We start from the raw sequence: 20,386 nt of genomic DNA, 5'->3' as shown, positions 1-20,386 counted from the left end.
TGCTTGGCAGTCAGAGAAGTCTTTTTAAAAGGACAGGATGTTTGCTGAGCTTTGAAAGATAAGGAAGCTCTGGAAAAGGAAGAGAGTGGATGTGCATCTCAGACAATGTAGATGCTGCCAGGCATGAAAGGGCCTGAGAAAGTATTTGTCCAGTTTCTGGTGACATTCTTTACAGGGTGAGTTAGATCAAATTCCACTGACATTTTATCTTATAAATATTGCATGCAGGCTAGAAATAGCCAAATCAGTGGCGAAGAAGGACAAGGGGAGGTGATTTCTCCCCTGACAGACGTCCCAGGGCAGGAAAGGAGCAGAAGATGGAGATAGAGCTGACTGTTTAATGATGAATGTGGCAATCTTTTTCTTTAATGTACAATATTATATGACTGAGAAAAGGGGAAATGATGAGCCTTGGTTTCTCATACCAACAGGGAAAAGGAAATATTTCTTTCACAGGGTCATGTGCCCACACCCACATTGGTTGTCAGAATTAGGATTTAATAACAATAAAAATATTGCTCTTGGGATTTGACCATGGTGGTGAAGATGATGTTAACCAGACATCCAGGAGGACAAATACAGTGCATACATTCACAGCTAAAGAAACCAAGAGACGTCTTTCACGCCAGAGAACAAACTATGAGGAAAGGGCAGGCAGAGGAAGGGAAGGTCATACAAGGTTGCTGAAGAAGCAGAGAGGACCAAGATGCAGACCTTGAGAAAGCAACCAACAACTGAAGAATGGAAGGAGGAGAGCAGACTTGTGGTGGAGGTGGAAGCTGCCCTGAATCCACGCTGATACAAAGAGGATAAAAGAAAAGTGGACAGTAAGCGACATCACACAGATACACCTATTTGTAGGAAGCGGTCTGCCAATGGAGAAGTGAGAGGAGACATACACTGCATGATGAGCAATGCTGCTGCTACCAATCTGAGGGATTGGGAAGAATAGCACTAAGTTCACTCTCATATAAAATTATACATCATAAAAGAATTTCTGCTAGCCTAAAACATGGCTAGTGCCCTTATTCCCATGAGCCTCCTGAAAATGGTAGGTCTAGGAGGAATTTAACTTATATATGTGCAATGATCAAAAAAGTACCCACCTAAAAGTGTATTCAAAACAATTCTCAACAGACTATTAGTGGAGGAAATTCAGCAGCACATTAAGAGTACAATAATACAAAATAATCTAGTGGTCTTTATTCTTGCAGTATAAGTATGGCTCACTGATAAAAATATATTAACATAATTCACTATAATAATTTGTTCAAAAGTAAAAATTTCAACACCCATTATTTATAGGAAAAAAATTTAAACCATAGTAAGAGAAAGATAAGCCTTTAATATGTCTTTATCAAACTAAAGGCCTGAATTACACAAAGTGAGGAGCAGTGGAAAATTTCCTCTTGAAAACTGAGATACCACTATCAATGGAAAAAGAATTGAGGTATAAAAAGTGGAAAGGATATGGATACAAGTATCATCAGTTGCAGATGATATGATCATTTACTCAGAAAACTCAAGAAACTCAAAAAATCATTAGAAGTAATCAAATCAGTAGAATCTATGTATCGGTAGCTATATCTGTATCATATATTAAAACAAGAATCAGTCGGTATAATGAAAGCAACAGTTACAAAAAAGAAAGTAAATTATCAAAGACCAAATGTTATAAGAAATATGAAAACCCATATTAAGAAAACTTTAAAACACTACTTAGGTACCCAAAGACTTAAAGAAAATATGTATCATAATCTTAGATAAGAAAACTCAGTGTCATCAAGCTACCAACTCTTTCTAATTTAACCTGTGAATTTATAACTTTCCCAAGAAAATGACTAGACCTTAAAAAAACAGACAAGCAAATTCTAAAGTTGATACAGAAAAATCAACAAGGAAAACTATCCACATAATATCTGAGTGAGGTTAATGAATTGCATTATAAAGCCTAATGGATTACTAGAGTGTCTTATTGTGAATGGATCGATAGATCAAAGAAAGAATATATAAATAGAACCAAATACATGAAGGATTTTGTTTTAGGGTATTTCTATCAGTAGAAAAAATAGAAATTATTTAGTAAATGGTGATGAGGGAATTGGTTAGCCATCTAACCAACACTGAATCACTGTATCACTCTGCAATAAAATTTAGATGGACCCAAATTTTAAGTGTGAAAAGTAGAACCATGAAATTACAGTGTGTGTACTAGTAGAAAAGGCATTTCTAAATCAGATACAAAATCCAGGAAAAATAATTGCAAAAGCTGACTATTTGAAATATATAAACCCAAAAATGTCTACATGGTAAAAATTATCATAAAGATAAAGACAAAAATAAAATATAGAAAAGTAATAAACTATGGTCTTTAATGTTTAAAGCACATTATGCTAAGTGAAATAAGTCAGACAGAGAAAGACAAGTACCATATGATTTCACTTATATGTGGAATCTAAAAAGCACTAACAAACAAAAATCCCCTACTTCCTAGATACAGAGAACAGATTGGTGGTTGGTAGTTGCCAGAGGGGTGGGTGAAATGGGTGAAGGGAGTCAAAAGGTTTATAACTTCCAGTTATAAAATAAGTCATGGGATGTAATGTACAGCCTAGTGACTATAGTTAATATTACTGTATTGTATATTTGGAATTTGCTAAGAGAATAAATCTTTAAATTTCTCATCACAAGAAAAAATAATTTTGTAACTACATATGGTGATGGATGTTAACTAGACTTATTGTTGTGAACATTTCACAATATATACAAATATTGAATCATTATTTGTACACCTGAAACAAATATAATGTCATATGTCAATTATACCTCAATAAAAAAAATTTTTTTAAGCAATAAGGTATGGCCCTTAACGTTTAAAGAACATTAATACAAATCAATACAAAAATTTCAAAATATCTAAGTGAATAAATAATTATATATATCTTTGGTTGAACCACATACTATTCTAAGTGCTCTACATTACATATACTACCTCACATAATTTCCCAACAATACTACTACTGTACAATACTACTACTATCCCATTTTACATATGAGACAAGAAGTTAAGTAACATGCCCAAGATGACACATATATTGAGTGACAGGACTGGTATTTGAATTCAGGAGAAACGTATTCCAAGTTCAGAGTTTGACCACCATACTATGCTGTCTCACCATGATATAATAATTAGTCTTATAATGAGAATGAGGCAGCTCCCCAGGTAGCAGTTGGAACACTCCTCAGGATGTAAATTTAAATGGAAAAGGCAAAGTTCAGAATATGTATATAGATTCCACCATTAGTGTAAAATAATTAATGGACTATAGACACACACATGTATATACTTACTTCTGCGAAATATACTGAAAAAAAAAAAGACCTGGTACTTGGAGAGATAACTGGGTAGGTAAGGGTATACAGGAGTAAGGGGGACGTTTTGCGGCATGCTGCTCTATGTTTTTGAACGTCGTGCCATGCCATGTATTAACCGTTGAAAAAATTAAATATTTTTCTAAAATAACACATATTTAGTGTTTAGTGCACTGCATGGTTTATTGCAATCACACTCTTTGTAGTGAAAGTGTTTATAAAGAGTGAAATGGCCAAATGTTTACACATAGACAAAGAGAGAAGGCTTGAGCTAAACGGCTGTTAATAGCATTTTAGCTTTTCCCCAGTAGCACAAAGCCAGTTCAGAGCTGGGTCTAGAGTAGACAGTGAATAAACACTACCCAGGTGCCAGAAAGCTCAGTGCCCAACTTAACGCTGGTCACACTAACTCCCTGGACCCTTAAGTTGACTCATTTGAGTTTTCCTTTCTCCCTTGGTTCTCACATTCTGTGTCTACTATATTCATTTTACTGTTATTTCCTATGTTGTAAACTTCAAATCATTTTGGAGTGACAGATAGACTCTTCATAGTTAGCATATACAAAAGCATAATTTTAAATGTTTGCTTACCAAAGCATTTCCATAAAATGGAACAAGAGAATTTGTTGCTCTCACCAGGCATGGGCACTCACTTTCCATTTAACTTAGTGAAATCACTCACCTGTAACAGTCTGTAATTTGCTGTTTTTACCAAAGCATTTTGTTTCTTTCCAGTGTTTGTGAAGTAGTGAATCAATTCATCTCCCTGAACATGAACTCTAAACTAAATGATCGACCAGTGTGCTCCTTAAAGCTTAACTCGGAAATGATAGTCACTTTCTAAAACCACCACAAAATAACAAGAACCTACCTTAATGCAAAGGCTGAAATGTAAGGAAGGATTTGTGGTGCTATTTATAAATTGCTTAAGCATCTGCCGCCAACCTGAGTTTCATGTGTTCTCAGGCTGCTGAATTACATCTTTGTACACGGTAAGGAAGCACGTCTAACATTTTTTACGTAGGGGAGATAAACCCTGTTTGTGAGCTCTGCAGAGAATGAGACTGAACTCAGTACTTGTTTATGGCCCCCAAGATTGTTCACCAAGCCTGAAATGTATCAAATAATTACCTGGTAGCAGTAGAAGCTGGAGCTGTGCTTTGTGTGCTATTGGCTCAAGTCAATTATAACTTCTTTCAAACTGCTCCATCAACTTCTGCAAACTGTAGCATATATTATCCCCGTGACAGAAAGGAGGCTCATCTTTCATTTACATTGCACTTTTTCCAAAGCCTAAAGATAGAAAAACCTGCCTTGACTGATTATAAATAACCCTCCCCTCAGGATATGACTGAGAGACCTAAGGATGTCTGCTTTTCTCCCTCTTCATTGAAAGGGAGTTGCCATTCAATTAAATTGAATTTTCCTTTCATTTTCTACGGATGAGTTTACTTAGTATCTCTGCAGGCACATGGAGACATCCGGGTTGCTCCCTGTCTGGCTACTCAAGGCAGCACTGTCGTTTCACCAACCGAGTGGAAGCTTCAGGATCAATCTGGGACCAAGTCACTGTATGCAGAGCTTTATAATTTTCCCTGTTGTCCTCATTCTTCTTCCTAACCACCAGGAAGCTTATTCCCGGACCCATTCAGACTTGGATCATCTAGGTTGTTCCTTACCCATTAAAACCCAGTCTTGTTTCTCATTCTTTCAGATTTACTAGACATTAGCGACTTACTCCATTCTGGCCAAGATTAAAGAAAAGAATTAACTGCTCATCAGCTATACTAACAGAAAGGCCTCTGAGTTGCTTTTTAACAACCAGGGCATGGAAACCGCTAAACCATTAGAATGACTGCACTCTGGAAATTGAAAAAGACGTTAGAAATTGTGTATTCTCCACATCCCATAGATTAGGAAATTGACGCTCAAAGTAACCACCTACAGAGTTAGTTAGTTGAAGATCTGAAACCAAAACTCAGGTCTCCTTTTCTTTCCATACTGATTTGCTGACTGCAAATCTTCAATAGTTTTTGAGGTTTTGAATTGCAAGATAACCCAAAAGTGAAGCATTGCTGTTTGAGTCTCTGGCATATGTCTATCATATAATAAGGTATAGTATAAAAATAGACTATATATATATATACATATATATATATAAATAGACTATCTGTATTTATATCTGTAATTTATGTGTATGTTTCTACAACAGAATAATAGATGATATCTACTAGATAATAAGGAGCATGAGATAAAAATTGTCATGTGCATTCTTGTGGGTGAAGAGGACTCATGGGAAGCAGAGTCCTTTCTCTTCATTGGGGTGTGCGATACAAAGATATTTACACTATGGAGCACCCCCTTTTATTTTAACCAGATAAAATTGGTTTGAAATAACCAACATGTTTATTTTTGAAAAAAGAATTTGTTACCTTCTCCAAGCATCAACACTAAGGCTGTCCACTCACTCTGTGAAATCGTTCACCTGTAATAGTCACAATTTGCATTTTTACAAGGACTGGAAGAGGAAATATCACAAAAGGCTTAGCTTCTTCTTAGGGAGGGCAGAAGAATGACAATTTAAGAACATAGACTTTAGTGTTAAATAGATGTGGTTTTGAGTCCCAGTTGCGCTATTTATTAACTAAGACATCTTGAAATGTTCTTCTTTAGGATTGCATTGTTGGTGAAAGAGTCATCATAAAGAAAACCACTTTGTAGAAGTTTTCTAAAGATGAATGAGGTAACGAATGAAAGTGCGTAGCTCTTTGCCTGAGTCATAGTGAGCCCTGATTGAATATAGCATATTCTAACCAAAGGGGCTGTGGGGAAGGGAAGAAGCTGTTCCAGGTTTGTTTAGGTGGTAGGGAGTATTGGAGAAAGGAAGCTGTCTTGAATATATATAATAGGACAATAGCAGATGGGGCCCTAGAATGTCATGTCTAGTGTCAGTAATAGATAAGTCATCTCCAAAATCACCCTGAATCCTTTCTAACTGATCTCTAGTCGTTTTACATAGTTTTTCATCAGTGCATTTTTCCCATACAGTCCAGACTACCTGAAATGCTTTCCACTTCTCATTGCCACCCCAGCTCTCGTGGTAAGGCTATTTTTTTTTTTTTTTTTTTTTGGTCACGCCAGGGCAGCTTGCGGGACCTTAGATCTCTGATAAGGGATCAAACCCATGCCCCCTGTATTGGGAGCATGAAGTCTTAAACCCTGGACCACCAGGGAAGTCCCTCATGGTAACGTTACATATTCTTCAGTCTCCGATCATCCTCCTGTTTCCAAGTTCATCTCCTCAGTGAACTGAGCTCTTTAAGGGAACAGGCTATGGCAATTATAAAGGTTTTAATGTTATGCATATTTTTATTCCTAATACTTAAAAGAGTGTCTGATGTATAATAGGTATCCAAACATTATTTGACGAATAAGTGTATGAATGAACCACTCACTGCTCAGCCTACCTGGATTAGAACCCCTGGGAAAATTCTGCTGACGTCCTTCTTTCTAAAGTGAAGAGCTATCCCATTTGCTCTTGAATGGGTGTGACCAAGCACTGGGTATTCTGAGTGTCTATTTTTCCAACAAGTATACCTCACCAAAAACAACAACAACAAAAAAAAAATTAAAAGAAAAAACTGGATGGTCAACTTTTTCACTGAATGTGACAAAGTGGTTTATTCTAAGAAACAACCCTTTCTAATAACCCAATCACAGTAGAAAAAGAAATCTAGTGCCTAACCAAGTTCAAGGACAAACTCTACTAAGTCTCCAAAGTTCACCCACTTATTTAGATGGACTGTGTATTATATAATACTATTGTAGCACTGTCAAATTTCTTGGATCTAATAATGTTCTCCATCTTCTAATACATTTATATCTGCAAGTCTATTCCTAGAGACTTCTTTACCATTTTGAGTAAGTTCCTCATCTACACCATGGCTCAGTGTTCTCGTCTATAAAAACAGACATAGTAAAAGAGCCTATTATGTCTTCATAGGGAGGGTCTGAGGAAGAAATTAGTGATAAAAGTAAGAAATTCAAAACAGCACAATGAACAATGAATAAAAGTTAAATATGATTATATTAAAATATTTTACATTAATTTAGGGGACTTTATGGTTATAGTTACATAATTAGAGGTGTGTAAATAAGTGATTCTTGTAAACATTGGAAAATTCCTCCAAGAACTGAAGAAATTTACTTTAAAAATAAACATTGTACGCTTACATTCCCTCATACGTTTTGGATGACTTATCAGAAAATGCATTTTCTGGATTAAGAGGTGTGGGACAAGGAGGTCTTCCTTTATGTGAATATTTCAGTCTACCAATGGCCCCCTAATACCTTACTCTTACTTTCTCTTATACTTCTTCCATTTTCTCTCTTCTTACATTTCTACCCCACATGTTAGTGTAGAATTAAAATTCTATGTGATCATTAGTGTATATGAATACAAAAGATTTCTGTGCAGTAATTTTGTATCCTGCTACTTTACCAAATTCATTGATTAGCTCTAGTAGTTTTCTGGTAGTATCTTTAGGATTCTCTATGTAGAGTATCATGTCATCTGCAAACAGTGACAACTTTACTTCTTCTTTTCCGATTTGGATTCCTTTTATTTCTTTTTCTTCTCTGATTGCTGTGGTGAAAACTTCCAAAACTCTATTGAATAACAGTGGTGAGAGTGGACAACCTTGTCTTGCTCCTGGTCTTAGAGGAAATGGTTTCAGTTTTTCACCATTGAGAACGATGTTGGCTGTGGGTTTGTTATATATGGCCCTTATTATGTTGAGGTAAGTTCCCTCTATGCCTACTTTCTTCAGGGTTTTTATCATAAATGGGTGTTGAATTTTGTTGAAAGATTTCTCTGCATCTATTGAGATGATCATATGGTTTTTCTCCTTCAATTTTTAATATGGTGTATCACAATGATTGATATGCATATATTGAAGAATCCTTGCATTCCTGGGTTAAACCCCACTTGATCATGGTGTATGATCCTTTTAATGTGCTGTTAGATTCTGTTTGCTAGTATTTTGTTGAGGATTTCTGCATCTATGTTCATCAGTGATATTGGCTTGTAGTTTTCTTTCTTAGTGACATCTTTGTCTGGTTTTGGAATCAGGGTGATGGTGGCCTTGTAGAATGAGTTTGGGAGTGTTCCTCCCTCTGCTATATTTTGGAAGAGTTTGAGAAGAATAGGTGTTAGCTCTTCTCTAAATGTTTGATAGAATTTGTCTGTGAAGCCATCTGGTCCTGGGGTTTTGTTTGTTGGAAGATTTTTAATCACAGTCTCAATTTCAGTGCTTGTGATTGGTCTGTTTATATTTTCTGTTTCTTCCTGGTTCGGTCTCAGAAGGTTGTGCTTTTCTAAGAATTTCTCCATTTCTTCCACGTTGTCCATTTTATTGGCATATAGTTGCTTGTAGTAATTTCTCATAATCCTTTGCATTTCTGCAGTGTCAGTTGTTACTTCTCCTTTTCCATTTCTAATTCTGTTGATTTGAGTCTTCTCCCTTTTTTTTTTTTTGATGAGTCTGGCTAACGGTTTATCAATTTTGTTTATCTTCTCAAAGAACCAGCTTTTAGTTTTATTGATCTTTGCTATAATTTCCTTCATTTCTTTTTCATTTATTTCTGATCTGATCTTTATGATTTCTTCTCACCTGCTAACTTTGGGATTTTTTGCTCTTCTTTTTCTAATTGCTTTAGGTGTAAGGTTAGGTTGTTTATTTGAGATGTTTCTTGTTTCTTGAGGTAGGATTGCCATTTACCATTGCAACAAAAAGAATAAAATGCCTAGGAATAAACCTACCTAAGGAGACAAAAGACCAGTACGCAGAAAGCTATAAGACACTGATGAAAGAAATTAAAGATGAGACACAGATGGAGAGATATACCATGTTTTTGGATTGGAAGAATCAACATTGTGAAACTGACTATACTCCCCAAAGCAATCTAAAGATTCAGTGCAATCCCTATCAAACTACCAATGGCATTTTTCACAGAACTAGAACAAAAAAATTCAAAATTTGTATGGAAATGCAAAGACCCCGAATTGCCAAAGCAATCTTGAGAAAGAAAAATGGAGCTGGAGGAATCAGGCTCCCTGACTTCAGACTATATTACAAAGCTACAGTCATCAAGACAGTATGGAACTGGCACAAAAACAGAAATATAGATCAATGGAATAGGATAGAAAGCCCAGAGATAAACCCATGCACATATGGTCACCTAATTTATGACAAAGGAAGCAAGAACATACAATGGAGAAAATACAGCCTCTTCAATAAATGGTTCTGGGAAAACTGGACAGCTACATGTAAAAGAATGAAATTAGAACACTCCCTAACACCATACACAAAAATAAACTCAAAATGCATTAAAGACCTAAATGTAAGGCCAGACAGTAGAAAACTCTTAGAGGAAAACATAGGCAGAGCACTCTATGACATAAATCATAGCAAGATCCTTTTTGACCCACCTCCTAGAGAAATGGAAATAAAAACAAAAATAAACAAATGGGACCTAATGAAACTTAAAAGCGTTTGCACAGCAAAAGAAACCATAAACAAGACGAAAAGGCAACCCTCAGAATGGGATAAAATATTTGCAAATGAAGCAACTGACAAAGGATTAATCTCCAAAATTTACAAGCAGCTCATGTAGTTTAATATCCAAAAAACAAACAACCCAATCCAAAAATGGGCAGAAGACCTAAATAGACATTTCTCCAAAGAAGGTATACAGATTGCCAACAAACACAAGAAAGAATGCTCCACATCACTAATCATTAGAGAAAGGCGAATGAAAACTACAATGAGGTACCACCTCCCACCAGTCAGAATGAACATCATCAGAAATTCTACAAACAATAAATGCTGGAGAGGGTGTGGAGAAAAGGGAACCCTCTTGCACTGTTGGTGGGAATGTAACTTGATATAGCCACTATGGAGAACAGTATGGAGGTTCCTTAAAAAACCAAAAATAGCACTACCATACGACCCAGCGATCCCACTACTGGGCATTACCCTGAGAAAACCATAATTCAAAAACAGTCATGTATCACAATGGTAATTGCAACTGTATTTACAATAGCTAGGACATGGAAGCAAGCTAACTATCCATTGACAGATGAATGGATACGGAAGATGTGGCAAATATATACAGTAGAACATTACTCAGCCATTAAAAGAAATGAAATTGAGTTATTTGTAGTGAGGTGGATGGACCTAGAGACTGTCATACAGAGTGAAGTAAGTCAGAAACAGAAAAACAAATACGGTACGTTAACACATATATATGGAATCTAAAAAAAAAAAAAAAGAAAATGTTCTGAAGAACCTAGGGGCAGGACAGGAATAAAGATGCAGACCTACAGAATAGACTTGAGGACACGGGGAACAGGAAGGGTAAGCTGGAACAAAGTGAGAGAGTGCCATGAACATATATACACTACCAAATGTAAAATAGATAGCTACTGAGTAGCAGCCACATAGCACAGGGAGATCAGCTCTGTGCTTTGTGACCACCTAGAGGGGTGGGATAGGGAGGGTGGGAGGGAGACGCAAGAGGGAGGGGATAGGGGGATACATGTATACGTATAGCTAATGCACTTTGTTATAAAGCAGAAACTAACACGACATTGTAAAGCAATTATACTCCAATAAAGACATTAAAAAAACATCTTCCCTGGTGGCGCAGTGGTTGAGGGTCCGCCTGCCGATGCAGGCGACACGGGTTCGTGCCCCGGTCCGGGAAGATCCCACATGCCGCGGAGCGGCTAGGCCCGTGAGCCATGGCCGCTGAGCCTGCGCGTCCGGAGCCTGTGCTCCACAACGGGAGAGGCCACAACAGTGAGAGGCCCGTGTACCGCAAAAAAAAGAAACAACAAAAAAACAACAAAAAAAACACAAAACTATGTGATCAAGAACATAATAAATGGCTTAAGTCTGAAACTCTTACATGCTGCTTCTTGATAGAGCATCCTTTCTCCCTCCACCCATCCCGCCCGCAGGTAAATTGTTCCCTGATCTCCAGCTGCCACCTTGACAAAAACTGAACCCCAGAGCCTGGCATGTAGACCTATAATTTCCCATTTTATTTTTCAATCTCAGCATGGTGCTCCCTGGTGCCAAGGATTTCCCACTTTGAAATGAAATAGACCCCTGCAGAATTCTCTTACAACTGGTCCCTCATCCTGGTGAAGAGACTGAATAGGACAGTGGAAAAGGCTTACAGGATGATTGGGGAATAATATTCAGTGCTAGGAGGAGCTCCTGAAGTGAATGCCAAGATGATTGTTTTGTTCAAAGGGCAGTGAGTCATGTCCCCAGGGAAAGGAAGGAAAACTAGTTCTTCGAAGAAAAAAGATTTTACTTTTGGAGTCAATTTTCATTTTATTTGGTCAGGCCAACTTTATTCCATTTTTTATTTATTTAACTTGTTTTCTGAGAGATCCGGTTGATCTAGGATGACAACACATTCAACTATATAGTTTGAGGTTCGGATTGGTGCAGAAGTGACAATTCAATTGTTCATGAGATCCAACTTCAGAATAAAATGGCGTGAGCAATCTACTTTCTCTTAGTGTTTCAATCGCTTTTCAACCCAGTCACAACTGGTCTTTATTTTTGACATCAAATTCACAATCAAAGTACTAGAACACTTTCTTCTTTCTTTTTATCATCAGGCAATGTTTCCAGGCTCAAACACAGGCAGAAGATGCACGAAATGATGTCAAAATAGAATATTATACAAGCAGAATGGAAGCAAATCATCCACCTATCAAGAAAGTTGCTATTACACTGTAGTTTTGCCTGACTAGAGGTATTGAAAAATGTGTCTCAAGGGAATGCTTTTGGGTCACGAGTAACACCAGAGCTTCTGCTCAAAGACATTATGATACTCATTAACCTCATGTGCCACCATCCGTGTCTTTTCGAATGCTTTCCTTTTTGGTTGTTTTTCACACCTATTACAAAATATAAAAACCAAAGTAACCTGCTTTCACTGAGTTCAGAAGGGAAAGTAAGGAAGAAAGGACACCAGTATGGGAAAAAAAAAAAAAAAAAAAGCTTTGCTTAAGTATACACTTTTACTCATTTATTCATGCAGTAAATATTTATGGAGGACTTACTATGCCAAGTGTGGTAGTAAGTACCGGTTTATACTGGGGAAAAAGACAGACAGGATTCCCGCCTTATGAAATATTCATTTGTCAGCAGAGGGGAAACGGACGATAAACAAATAAGTCCCCGTACATGTCAGATTTTAGATGATAGATTCTCAAAAATAAGCACTGTGAAGAAAATAAGACAGAGTGATGTGAAGTGGGGAGAAAGGGGAGGGAGAGGAACCTCCGATTAGGATGACCAGTTCTCCCTGAGGTCATGTTCAGCTGAGACTAAGTTTAAGAAGGAGCCAAATGCGCAAAATCCAGGCACACAGTGTTCCCAGTGGAAGGGACGGCAAGTGAAAAGCTCGGAGGAAAGAAAGCTCTTGGCCTTGGTGTCTGGAGCAGAGCCAGCTACGGGGGAAGCAGTGTGGGAAGAAATCTGAGACGTGGCCAGGGGCTGAATTGCACAGCCCAAGGGAAGAATACAGCCATATTTTTCCCTGTTTGTGAAAGGGGAGGAGGGCAGAAAATTCAGCAGATAGGAAGTGTAGCCTAAAGGTGTGTAAAGATCATGCAGAGGACAAACGAGGTCATCAGACACTGCTCTGGCTTTGAATCTATCTCTAAAAATAGGACATCACCACCTTGAGCAAAGTCACTTAGCAAATCTGTAACCCTCTTAACCATGTAGATATCAGGCTCTCCTTGCTGCGGTGTACTGGAAAGACAATATCCTAAAACGCTCTTTGAAAATATGTTCACTGTGTTTATAATGAGTAAAATATACAGGTACGAAGCAAAGAGTGGAAGAGCATGTGCCAAAGGAAGCTTTCATTCAGACGGTACTATAAGGAAATGCTTAGTTGTCTCTTGAATGTTATAATAACATTTTTAGAGTAAAGAAAACCCACTTTTGGCTTTTACGGTATCAAAGCATACATTCACAACTAGGAAGAAAAGCTTTCAATACTTGAAAAATAGAAAGCAACTTTGGTTTTTATTCAAAGTATTTTATTTGGTCTAGGTCACATAAAGCACCATGAGATATAATGCTGGTGATTTGAATTAATAGGTTATCCCTTTACAGAAGTCTGAGAGATTTCGAGAGAAGGGACAGGATTAAATGAGCATCCAGCTGTTCGTCAGTTAATTGAGTCCTTTAAAGTATTCAGTAAGTGTTAGATACTGTTATAGAGTCTCAGTATGAACCAGTCACAGGCAAATAAGACACATGATGCCTGCTTTATGAATTTTGAGCTCAGCGTGTTTTCCAACTGGCTTATATCCCTTAGGAGATAAGTTGTTCCCCAAATAATTAAGCACCTTTAATGTGTTTTTGCAATCTGGCCTAATGATGTGACAGAGGAAACGGTCAAAGTGTCATATGGCCTATGGAGATGAAAATTTCCCAAGTGGCCAGCTGTCCTTCTGTCAAAACTTCTTTAAATTGTTTATCAACTTGTGTGTTTAATATATAAGCTTTTGGAACTCTGAATTATTTTATATATATTTTTTAATGTTTCGATCCAAGAGTAGGAGTTCTCAATAGGTGTAAGATTTTGAACAATGGTTTCTTAGATATGCCATCAAAAGGACAAGCAACAAAAGGAAAAATAAATAAAAACTTCATCAAAATTAAACATTTTTGTTATTCTAAGTACATCATTACCAAAGTGAAAAGACAGTCTTCAGTCTAAGAGAAAATATTTTCAAATTATACATCTGATAAGGGGCTTGTACATCGAATATATAAAGAACACTTACAACTCAATAATAAAAATACAACCCCATTTGAAAATGAATAATAGACATTTCTCTAAAGAAGATATACAAATGGCTAATAACCACATGAAAATATTCTCAATATTATTTGCATTGGCATTAGGGAAATACAAATCAAAACCACAATGAGATGTCACTTTACACTCACAGGATGACTATTGTCAAAAAGTCAGACAATAATGTTGTCAAGGAAGTGGACAATTTGGAACCCCTGCACACTGCTGGTGGGAATGTAAAATGGGGCAGCCTCTTTGGAAATAGTCTAGTAATTCCTCAAAATATTAACCATAAAGGGGACTTCACTGGTGGTCTGGTGGTTAATACTCTGCACTTCCAATGTAGGGGGCACGGGTTCAGGGTTCGATCACTAGTCGGGGAATTAAGGTCCCACATGCCATGTGGCATGGCCAAAAAAAAAAAAAAAAAAGGTTAAACATAGAGTTATGACATGACCTATCAGTTTCACTCCTAGGTATCTAAGAGAAATAAAAACATGTCCACATAAATATACAGGTATGTAGGGAGGGTGGGAGGGAGGGAGACACAAGAGGGAAGAGATATGGGAACATATGTATATGTATAACTGATTCACTTTGCTATAAAGCAGAAACTAACACATCATTGTAAAGTAATTATACTCCAATAAAGATGTAAAAAAACCCCACAGGTATGTATGTTCATAACAGAATTATTCATAATAACCAGAAATGAAAATAATCCTAATGAGAATCAATGGAGAAATGAAATGTGGTACATCCATATAATTGAACATTATTTAGCAATAAAAAGAAATAAAGTACTGATTCATGCTATACTATGCATGAACCTTGAAAACATCATGCTAAATGAAATCAGTCAGTCACAAAGACCACCTATTGTATGATGCCATTTATATGAAATGTCTAGAATAGGCAAATCCAGGGACACAAAAGGAGATTAGTGGTTGCCTAGAGGTGGGGATGGGGCGATCTGAGGAGAAATGAGAGTGATTGTTAATGGGTATGCACTTTCTTTGTGGGATGACGATATGTTCTAAAATTGAGTGTGGTAATGTTTACACAAGTCTGTGAATATGCTTAAAACCATTCAATTGTACACTGTACAAGGGTAAATTATAGGATTATATGGTATGTAAATTATATCTCAATAAAGCTGCCATTTTTTAAAAGTAAATATTCTTAACAGAGATTATTGCACTATATGATTCCTATCCCAGCATATTTCTCCCCCAAAATGGAAGATTTCTAACATACTAAGAAAGAAATGGTCAAGTAATAAGACCAGAATGAACTGATCTCTCACTGAGCTACCTATGCTGCTAATCAAGCCCTCAACGTGGATGTGGAATCTAAAGGGGACAAAAATTAAACAATTTCCCAAAATATACGATGGTGACAAAAGTAAAATCTACTCTTGCAGTCTATTAACTCAGTTACTCTATTTACTAGGACTCTAGAATTATAGCTTCAGAGGACACTTCAGCTATCGCCTCATCAAACTTCCACCTTATAAAATAGGGAAACAGAGACCCAGAAAAGTTCAATCCTTTGCCCTCAGGTCACAGAATAAGTGATAGATGGAGCAAGGAGTAAAAGTCAGATCTTCTGAATTCCAATCCAGTAGAAGGTCAATTAGATTATCTGTTTAATATATAAGGGTCTTAGATAACAGGTTCAGCCATTATTTTAAAAGGAAAAAGAATGTCTTTCCTAAAGTAGTGGTTTATCTTCAAGACAAACACTAGATTTAATGCACACAATATATTAAATTTAGTGTTCCATATTACAAGAAAAGCTAGAATTTCTTTCTACCAGGAGTGGTCAAGAGTGTTATCCTGGTGAATTCTGGCATGTGGGACTAAAGCCAAGGACAAAAATGTCTGTCCCCAGACACAGGTAAGGGATAAGAAATGGGTTGTGAGTATCCCTACAGAGGGTTCTTTTAGGTCTTGGGCAAATCACCATTTACAATCTGTTCATACTCTCTTGTCCCTTCTATCCCCTGGGTTTCCAGAAAACCTCAAAATGGCAAAAACATCAAATGAGGTAGGGCAAGAAAGCCACAAAAAGAGTAAGAAGCTGATAAAAGACAAAAGCATTGGGCTTCCCTGGTGGTGCAGTGGTTGAGAGTCCGCCTGCCGATGCAGGGGACACGGGTTCGTTCCCCGGTCCGAGAAGATCCCACGTGCCCCGGAGCGGCTGGGCCCATGAGCCATGGCCGCTGAGCCTGCGCGTCCGGAGCCTGTGCTCCGCAACGGGAGAGGCCACAACCGTGAGAGGCCCGCGTACCGCAAAAAAAAATTACCTACTCTGTGACTGGGGTGAGAAAGAATGCTGTGGATAAGCCTCCATGTTCTCCTATTTCCTGTGGTCTAGATAGTTTCTCAAGGTAGGGACCAGCATCACTTTGTTAGAAAAGCAGAATTCAACCCCATCTCATCCCAGACCAATCAGAATCTGCATGTTCACAAGAATCCCAGGTGATAAGGTGCACATTAAAAATCAAGAAGACCTGGAGAGCCAGGGGGTCTCCATCAGTTGTTTCTCTGAAACACTGCCCAGGTGTCTGCATCTTGGGGGGTCCAGGTGCCCATGGAGGCTTAAATAATTGGTTAGCATCTCTACATCCTTGGGCAGTTCTAGCTTCTGGGTTTGCATGAAAGTCATCCACTGTGGCTCCAACCAGAAAAGAAGCTTCGCTTGTAGGAAGAAGTGTTAAGTCAGCTGGCTACTAACTCAACTTCCAGTCGCAAGTAATTTTCCAGTTTTCTCCCTCTCTCTGTTTAAAAGCTCCTAACGAGTTCCTGTAGCATCTCAGTGAATACATTTTCATTACATTTCTGTGCTTTCATCCATGCAAAATAAGGAAGTTCTCCTTTCTCAGAAATGAATGTCATATCTCCTGTCAAACTCTTCATTTTCACAAGTTCAGACTAATTATGGCTGCAGATGGTACCGCTAAATAAAGTTCTCTGTTGTGGACACTTAATCAGATCAGTATTCCCAATAGAAATGTCTGTCTTGTGGTAAAACCTGTTGCTGTGGGTTAGTTGAGATTTTAAAGTTATGTTGGGTTCTTTATCCTAATTTTACTCCAAGCCAAAGATTGCTATGGAAACTCGTGTGCAGGCTTAGAAATCTCTCTTTAGGATTTCTGTTGTCTAAATACTAAAGAAAATACTGACATCCCATTAGCATTTAAACACTACATGGCTTGTGCAGAGGAGCAAACAGCAGAGTGTGTAAAATCACATCCAAGTTCAGCTGACCAGTCACTGTATAGATGCTCATTTTTCCCCATCTACAGTTCATCTAGAACTCTTCTTCCAATCGCTAAACTGTCTTGTGACTATCTCATTATTCTCCAGCATCTCCACCAGAGGGTAAGTGGCTCAGAGGAAAAAAAAAAAAAGGAAAAACAAACAACAGCAAAAAAAACAGTTAACGTTCTTTGTGAAAAACTGCTTTTCTGAGTAATGTTTTACTGGAGAAGGTTAAATCCAAGGGCTAAAATGTATCTTCAGGTGGTCACAGATTCTCCATTGTTCTTTCTTTCCTCTCATTGCTCACCTAGGCAATAAAGATCTGTCTTCTATGACTTAAAAAACCAGCATCAATGGCACTTAATTGTATCATATTCAGGAAAAGATACTAAGAACTTGTTTTGTTTTTGGTTTTTTTGGCCACACACATAGCTTGTGAGATCTTAGTTCCACTACCGAGGATCGAACCCGTGCCCCCTGCAGTGGAAGAACAGAGTCGTAACCACTGGACTCCCAAGGAATTCCCAAGAATTTGGTTTTGATTTTATATTTTAGTGGCATGTGATGAACAAGGAGAGACTCATACCTCTGTACCACCTGACAGCTCTGTACGAGAAAATGTCCAAGGTTTACAACATAGCCAAACAAAGAATTTCCAGTTTCAGAGTTACCTTCTCAGAAGTTTATTTTCAATGGGATGAATTTAGATTATGTGAGAGATAAGTGGTAATTTATACCTTAGGTGGGACTCTAAGCCAATATGAAGATCCCTATTATGGGCCATGGTCAAGTGTGGTCTCTCTCATAACTGGGTGACCACTTGCTTGCTGGCTACCCCATGTACACTAGCTACCTTTACAGTTTCTATCCCCAAGACGATGGATCCCCAGATCAAACATTTTGGTGGGGTCTTCACAAGAGCCGTATCGGACAACTAAACTCTCCCAGCTGTTTCCAAACCTGTAGGGCGCCCTTAGACCTTCTTACTCTCCAAAGGATGGCCGCAAGCCTGTAGAGATGTGAGTGCGTAAATCCAAGTAATGTTTAATTTATCACAATATATCTTGTTGTTGTTTTTTTCCCCGGTAGCTAACAAAAATAGCAATGCTGAACGTTGAGCAGTCTGTATTCTGTCTCATTCAGTAAGAATCAAGCTCTCTGGCTTCCATTTCTTCTCTACCACTTCCTCATCAGTTGAATTTTTAAAAACCACTCATCTCTCTGGGCTTCAGGTTCCTGTTCTACAAAATGGAGCCAAGCATCATAGGAGAAGCAGCTCTGCCTACCTGTAGAGACAGGGCCCCAGTCTGGTTCCTGGGCACATCTGCCCCCAAGTGTCAGCTCTGATCGAGTCATCAAAACACTATGCTTTTCAACTATAATATAAAATAATTATTACATTTATGGAAAATACTTGCTGTGTTCTTTCATGCAAAAAAGTGGTTCCCAGCAGTTCAACCTTTTACATGTATTTCCTTTTAAGTGAGTCTGAAACTTCTGTGCCTTCAGTAGGCTCTGTAAATTGGTTGTCTTACACTGGGGACATAAGTTTGTGAAAAGAGATGGCTTTGCCTTCATATAGGTTCACGGATAGGAATAAAATGTTCTCTCGAACAACAAAATGTGTAACCCTACACAGAAACATCTATGAAATACCCATGTCCATCTCCATCCCTATCTCTAACCTTACCTCCACCTCCATCTCTATCTCTGTAACCTCTGTCTCCATCTACAGCTATACTTCCTTGAAGCATGCAGGTCATGCTCCCCATCCAGATTTTTTCTTTTCTGATAAAGACTCTACCTGGGGGGAACTTCCCTGGTAGTCCAGTGGTTAAGAAGCCTCCTTCCAATGCAGGGGACGCGGGTTTGATCGCTGGTCGGGGAACTAAGATCCCACATGCCGCAGGGCAACTAAGCCCACCTGCCACAACTACCGAGCCTGTGCACTCTGGAGCCCACGCTCCACAACTAGAGAGAAGCCTGCGTGCCCAACGAAGAGCCCAGCTGCCGCAACTAAGACCCAACATAGCCAAATAAATAAAATAAATAAGTTGAAAAAAAAGACTCAACCTGGAAAACTAAACTTTAAGAGTGCAGAAAACACTTAGACAGAAGCATTTGTCACTGCTGTTAAACTTGTTTCAAGATAAAACCTTGATAAGAAATATAAATAACAACTTTTCCCATTTAACCTGAAATGCATTTCCTACTCGCTTAAATATAACAAAGCTGCTGATAATTTACAATTGAAATTAAAATGCTGAATTGTTCTGAAAATGTGGTTTTTGTTTATTCTGTTTGGCAGATTGACCTGATCTCTGAATGCTGAGTACCAGGATGGGATGATTAGGTGTAACATTTAACATACACGTCTATAAACATAGATCTGGACACAGACATATCCAGCAAGGTTTCAACTTAGGAGAAGAACATAGAACAATATTAGAAAAATAATATTTTCATGGGTAGGCATTATGGACTGATTTATGTCCCCCTCTTCCAAATCCATATGTTGAAGCCTTAATGCCAATATAACTATACTTGGGTCTTTAAAGAGATAATTAAGGTTAAACTAGGTCATTGGGTGAGGCCCTAATCTAATATAACCAGTGGTCTTATAGGAAGAGGAAGAGATATCTTGGATGTGTATGCATTGAGGAAAGACCATGTGAGGAGACAGTGGGACCATTTACAAGCCAAAACTAGAAATTGCAGGAGAAACCAACCCTACCACCACCTTGATCTTGGACTTTCAACCTCCAGAACCGTGAGAAAATAAATTTCTGTTGTTTATGCCCCCCACTCTATGGTATTCTATTATGGCATCCCTAACAAACTAATAC

The 20,386-nt window shown here is 38.0% G+C and overlaps 1 pseudogene across 1 annotated transcript in view; it reads right to left on the bottom strand.

The window, feature by feature from the left end:
• The window catches only part of LOC309824966 (large ribosomal subunit protein eL8-like), a 29,728-nt pseudogene extending 10,425 nt beyond the window's left edge, over nt 1–19,303 (bottom strand). Inside the window, exons 1-2 of the transcript in view lie at nt 19,231–19,303; nt 18,827–18,916 (exon numbers count right to left, since the gene is read on the bottom strand). The product of the transcript in view is annotated as a large ribosomal subunit protein eL8-like (transcript). The remainder of the gene's footprint in view (nt 1–18,826; nt 18,917–19,230) is intronic.
• Nucleotides 19,304–20,386: the final 1,083 nt, after the last annotated feature.

Source organism: Grampus griseus (assembly GCF_964374135.1).
Source record: "Grampus griseus genome assembly, chromosome: 7".
Taxonomy (NCBI): domain Eukaryota; kingdom Metazoa; phylum Chordata; class Mammalia; order Artiodactyla; family Delphinidae; genus Grampus; species Grampus griseus.
The sequence above is the reverse complement of the archived record's forward strand: the minus strand, read 5'-3'. Positions and strand labels throughout refer to the sequence as shown.